Source organism: Lathyrus oleraceus, chromosome 3 (assembly GCF_024323335.1).
Source record: "Lathyrus oleraceus cultivar Zhongwan6 chromosome 3, CAAS_Psat_ZW6_1.0, whole genome shotgun sequence".
NCBI lineage: Eukaryota > Viridiplantae > Streptophyta > Magnoliopsida > Fabales > Fabaceae > Lathyrus > Lathyrus oleraceus.
The window spans coordinates 123,837,344-123,844,031 of NC_066581.1; the positions used below are offsets into that span (position 1 = coordinate 123,837,344).

Here is a 6,688-nt window from a genome sequence, read left to right on the forward strand (position 1 = left end):
TTAATTAAATTTATTTCAGTACTTTACTTTTCATTGCACGCTCCAGAAACACCTATTTTGATTGCCTTTGATAAACACCATAACAATAGATAACGATAGATTGACACTTTGTCTCTGTGGATTCGACAATCTTTTATATTACTTTGACGCGTTCGTATACTTGCGAAACAATCCGCATCAAGTTTTTGGCGCCGTTGCCGGGGACCAATTTCGTCAAATTTCATTTTCCTGTTGTTATATCGTTTAGACTTAGGCTATTTCCCGCCGGTCAATGCGAAGAACTCGCAGCACCGGAAGTTTAAGCTTAGTATACCCTCTGGCGGAACCTGAACGTTACGCTCGCGCACGTTTATTCTTTCATAGAATTAAGAGAGCTATGGCCGAAGATCAAAACCAAAGACCTCTTAAAGATTTCGCTCTACCATCTAATGAAGAACCTAGTTCTAGTATAGTAAACCCAACCATACCATCTAATAATTTTGAACTTAAACCATCCATGTTGCAACTAGTGCAACAGAGACAATTCGCAGGTCTCGCTACTGAGAACCCAAACCAACATTTAAAAATATTTCTTCAATTAGCAGACACTTTTAAAACCAATGGAGCTTCTCCTGAGGTAATACGTTTAAGATTATTTCCTTTCTCCCTCAGAGATAAAGCTCTATCATGGTTAGATTCCCTTCCACCCAATTCCATTACGACTTGGGATAACCTTAGAAGAGTATTCCTTGCTAGATATTTTCCCCCGAGTAAGACCACCGTTCTTCGAAACCATATAACTAGATTTACCCAAAACCAAGGAGAATCGCTGTTTGAAGCTTGGGAGAGATATAAAGAGTTGTTACGAGCATGCCCACATCATGGTTTAGAAAATTGGTTAATCATTCAAACCTTTTATAATGGACTTCATTACGACAGAAAGATGACCATCGATGCTGCCGCAGGCGGTGCTCTGATGAACAAACCTTATCCTGAAGCTAGTGCCCTCATCGAAGATATGGCTCAAAACCATCAATCATGGGGAGTCGAACGAGCGACAGTTGAGAAGAAGGAAGCCCAAGGAGGAGTGCATGAACTAAGCTCTATAGACATGATGCAAGCTAAAATGGACGCATTAGCCCTTAAGGTCGAGCATATGTGCATAAACCCGAATACTGTAGCCGCAGTTTCGTCGGATTGTGAGATATGTGGAACCAAAGGACACCAATCCGCAGAATGCAGTCTATTAAATGAAACCCACTCTGAGCAAGTGAACTACACCCAAGGGAACCCATACTCGAATACCTACAAACCTGGATGGAGGAATCACCTGAACTTCTCCTATAAAAACAATAACCCTATTCAAAATAATGCACCTCCGAGACCTAGTTATCAAGCCCCTAGATCAAATCAACCTATGCAACCTGTACCACCAAAACCGAGCCTTGAGAAAATTGTGGAAAATTTTATCACCGCTCAAACCCAACAAAACAAGGAGTTCATGAACCAAAACATTCATGTTAAAGAATTGATTACTTAGTTAGGAACCAAGGTTGACCAAATAGTTACTCATACCAAGATGCTTGAAACCCAGATCTCTCAGGTAGCTTTAACCTAAGCCCCTCAGACTACTCCTGTAGGACAATTCCCTGGACAACCTCAACAAAATCCGAGAGGACAAGCCAATGCCATTACCCTACGAAGTGGGAACGCTTATGATGAGCCACCAAACCCTAGATTGAGTGAACCCGAAACTTATAAGGAATGTACCAAACCCACGGACGAAGTAAAGGAACCAGAGGAATCTGAAAACCAGGAAGGTCGAGAAAAAGGAGAAGAACCTAAAGATAAAACTTACGTACCACCCCCTCCGTATAAACCACCTATACCATTTCCGCAAAGACTCAAACAAACCCAGATCAATAAACAGTATCAAAAATTTATTAAAGTTATAGAAAAAATTCATGTAGAAATCCCTTTCACAGAAGCCATAACCCAAATACCTTCTTATGCAAAGTTTCTCAAAGACATCCTTACCAACAAACGTAGACTTGACGATCCGAAGCCTTTGGAATGTAATGCTATTTCCGAGGACAAATTAGGGAAGAAAGATAAAGATCCTGGAAATTTCTCCATTCCTTGCCTTTTGGGTAATCATGTCATCGAAAAAGATTTTCTAGACTTAAGAGCTAGTGTGAGCCTAATGCCTTTAGCAGTTTGTGAGAGGTTAAACTTAGGAGAATTACAGCCCACTAAGATGTCACTTCAGTTAGCCGATAGATCTGTTAAGTATCCGATAGGCATTCTAGAAGATGTTCCAGTTAGGATAGGTCAGTTATTTATCCCTACTGATTTTGTTGTCATGGACATCAAAGAGGACAATGATATACCAATCCTTCTAGGTAAACAATTCTTATCGACTGCAGGAGCCATAATAGATGTCAAGAAAGGAAAGTTGACATTTGAGGTAGGTGACGAGAAAATAGAATTTATACTTTCGAAATTTCTTATGGCACCTGTGATGGGAGACTCGTGTTATGCCTTAGATATCATTGATGAATGTGTTAGAGAATTAGAACAAAAAGAAATTATAAAAACAATTAAGTTACCATCAACTCTCATAAGGGAAGATGATGACTTTAAGAAACCCTACATCGATGATAACCTTTACGAATGTTTATCCCTTACCCCAGATCCTATGCCATGCCCTAAGAAACCAACCTTAGAACTTAAGGAACTGCCTAAGAACTTAAGATATGAGTTCCTCGATGAAAAGATGAACCGTCCAGTTATAGTTAGTGCTACCTTGAGCCAAGAGGAAACGAACCAACTTTTAGACGTTTTACGAAGATATCCCTCAGCCTTAGGATATAATATCTCTGACCTGAAAGGTATAAGCCCATCCGTATGCATGCATCGGATTTAGCTCGAAGAAGATTCAAAACCCTCTAGGGAACGTCAGAGAAGAATAAACCCTATAATGAGTGATGTTAAAAAGGAAGTTCTTAAGTTACTTGAGGCAGGTATAATCTACCAGATCTCGGATAGTAAGTGGGTGAGCCCTGTGCATGTAGTACCTAAAAAGGGAGGCATCACAGTCGTGCAAAACGATAAAGGCGAACATGTAGCAAAACGTTTAGAAGGAGGATGGAGGATGTGTATAGATTATAGAAAATTAAATAAAGCAACTAGGAAGGATTATTTCCCTTTACCATTTATAGACCAGATGTTGGAGCGTCTAGCCAGACACTCTTACTTCTGCTATCTAGATGGATATTCTGGATTCTTCGAAATACCTATCCACCCCGAAGATCAAGAAAAAACTACCTCTACATGCCCTTATGGAACTTTTGCCTACAGATGAATGTCGTTCGGCCTCTGTAATGCCCCAGCTACTTTCCAATGCTGCATGATGTCAATCTTTTCAGATTACCTAGATGGTACCATGGAAGTGTTTATGGATGATTTCTCGGTTTGTGGATTTGACTTCCGTAATTGTCTTGCTAACCTTGAGAAAATCCTGGAGAGATGCGTGGAGGTGAACCTCGTGCTAAACTGGGAAAAATGTCATTTCATGGTAACCGAAGGAATAGTTTTAGGACATATAGTTTCCGAAAAAGGTATAGAGGTAGATAAAGCTAAAATAGAAGTTATAGAAAACCTAAAACCCCCAAAAACCATCAGAGAAGTCCGAAGCTTTCTTGGACACGCTGGATTCTACCGGCGTTTTATTAAGGACTTCTCCAAAATAACCAAACCTTTAACTAGACTTTTAATGAAAGATGTTGAATTCATTTTCAATGAAAAATGTAATGACGCATTTAATCTTTTAAAGCAAGCATTAGTATCTGCACCCATTATGAAACCACTTGATTGGTCAGAACCTTTTGAGATAATGTGCGATGCTAGTGATTATGCAGTTGGAGCCGTTCTAGGACAAAGGAAAGATAAAAAATTACATGCCATTTATTACACCAGTAGAACCCTAGATGCTGCCCAACTTAACTACGCAACAACCGAAAAAGAATTACTCGATGTAGTTTTCGTTATAGACAAATTTAGATCTTATCTAATAGGAGCAAAAATTATAGTTTACACCGATCATGCTGCCATTCGTTAACTATTAAGTAAAAAAGATGCCAACCCAGGTTACTCCGATGGATTCTATTACTACAAGAGTTTGATTTAGACATAAGAGATAAAAAAGGCACTAAAAATGTATTAGCCGATCACCTTTCTAGGTTAGAACATCTAAAACCTGAACTAGTACCCGTAAATGATGATTTTGCCTATGATAGACTGATCGCTAGAGTAGAAACCATTGAAGATAATAACCTAGATCCTTATGAGCACCCTCAAAATTCCTTAGCAATAAGTAACGTACCCTGGTATGCAGACTTCGTTAATTACCTAGCTGTTGATATAGTACCCCCTGATCTTGACTACCACCGCAAGAAGAAATTCTTCCACGATGTGAGAAACTTCTATTGGGACGAACCACTCCTTTTCAAAAGGGGTAAAGATGGCATTTTTCGCCGTTGCGTTCCAGAAGAAGAGGTCAATAGTATTATCGAGCATTGTCATTCTGTAGCTTATGGTGGACATGCGAGCACCTCTAAGACGTACGCCAAGATTCTTCAAGCTGGCTTATTCTGGCCTACCATGTGTCGCGATGTCTATGCTTGCATTATCAAGTGTGATAGATACCAACGCACTGGAAATATTTCAAGGCGTGATGAAATGCCTCTAAGAAACATTCAGGAAGTAGAAATCTTTGACATATGGGGTATAGATTTCATGGGACCTTTTCCACCATCCTTAGGAAATAGGTATATCTTAGTAGCTGTAGACTATGTGTCTAAGTGGATTGAAGCTATAGCTGCACCCATGAACGACACTAGGGTAGTAATCAAACTATTTAAAAACTATATATTCCCTAGATTTGGAACACCACGTTTAGTCATAAGCGATGGACGATCACACTTTATATCGAGAATATTTGACAAACTTTTTAGAAAATATGGAGTTAGGCATAGAGTAGCAACACCATACCACCCACAAACTAGTGGCCACGTAGAAGTATCTAATAGGGAGATAAAACAAATCCTAGAGAAAACTGTTTCTATTTCTAGGAGAGACTGGTCTCAGAAGCTTCAAGAAGCATTATGGGCCTATAGAACCGCTTTCAAAACCCCTATAGGAGCTACTCCTTATCAACTAGTTTATGGAAAATCATGTCACTTACCATTCGAATTAGAGCATAAGGCCTATTGGGCCATTAAAAGTTTGAATTTAGACTACTTAGCCGCTGGAGAAAAGCGTACCCTAGACATTCATAAATTAGAAGAACTTAGGCAATCTGCCTACGAGAATGCAAAAATATATAAAGAGAGGACAAAAGCCTATCATGACAAAAGAATAGTAAAGAAAAACTTCAATATAGGCGACCCTGTTCTCCTTTTCAACTCTAGGTTACGACTCTTCCCTGGAAAGCTACGTTCAAGATGGACTGGTCCTTTCGAAGTATCCAAGATTCTGAGATCCAGAGCAGTAGAAATCAAGAACGATACCTGTAGTCCATTCATTGTAAATGGGCAAAGACTGAAGCTCTACGAAGGAGGAGATATCCCAGCATACTACTCGAGCCACACCCTGATTGACCCACCGATCCCTACTACTACAGGTGTATAAATTCTAATCGTCAAGCTAATAACGTTAAACAAGCGCTGCGTGGGAGGCAACCTATGGTTTTTCTTTCATTTTACTTTTTCGCATTTATTTAATTTTATTTTTATTTAATTTTATCATATTTTGCATTGAGACTAAGTTTTGAATGGTTTGTATTTTCAGAATCACTTTCTTAACTTTTACAGGATGCAGGATTTTGATGACATGCATGTGGCCTATAGAGATAATGCTCAGAGGGAGCGCTACATCGCTTTGTATCAGCGCCCTATGGCACCCACACGTTATCCTGATCAGCACTGTATGGAGGCACTGGGTATCGAGCCGAGTATCCGATTCCTTAGCCACCAGCTTCACTGGGACGAGTTTGCTGATGACTTGAGTAACACATATAGGAACCTGACTTTGGAGTTCTTGAATTCATTCGACTATGACCCATATTCTGGACCAGATGTGTATGCTGCTTTCAGGCTTTTCGGAGTTGAGTACTCCTTCAGCCAGATAGAGTTCAGCGACTTATTGGGTTTCCAGACTACTCCTGATGCTATCCCGGAGACACCTATGGGATATTTCCTGGGTAAGGAGGTTGAGAAGTTTTGGAGTGATATATCGGGTGGCGGAAGCCAGGATCCATCTATGCAGCTGTCTCATGTCATACATAACCCCGCCTTCAGATACTTTCAGATGATATTAGCACATTCTTTCCTGGGTAGGCCGGATGCAGAGACATTACTGAGTGAAGAGGAGATCTTCCTATTATTTTGTGCATCCCAGTCTCGCCCAGTAGCATGTGGGAACTTTTTATTATACAGTCTCAGCGGTATCTCCAAATCTACCGAAGGAGTCATCCATGTGGGCGGAATCATCACGCAGATTGCTGTCGCTTTAGGTCTGTCTTGCAAGCTGTCACATCTCCGGATCTACTGTAGGTACACTACCATGGACATCGACTTTTGTTTGACTAGAGGATTGATGAGGAGAGCCTCTTTCCACCCATGTCAGTTCCGACTGCTAGTCGACAGCG

The 6,688-nt window shown here is 40.3% G+C and overlaps 1 non-coding gene across 1 annotated transcript; it reads right to left on the reverse strand.

Annotated features, from left to right (window-relative positions):
• Positions 1–760: 760 nt before the first annotated feature.
• LOC127133072 (small nucleolar RNA R71) lies at positions 761–867 on the reverse strand. Its single transcript, XR_007807067.1, has one exon. It is a non-coding gene; the product is annotated as a small nucleolar RNA R71 (small nucleolar RNA).
• Between the last annotated feature and the right edge of the window lie 5,821 nt (positions 868–6,688).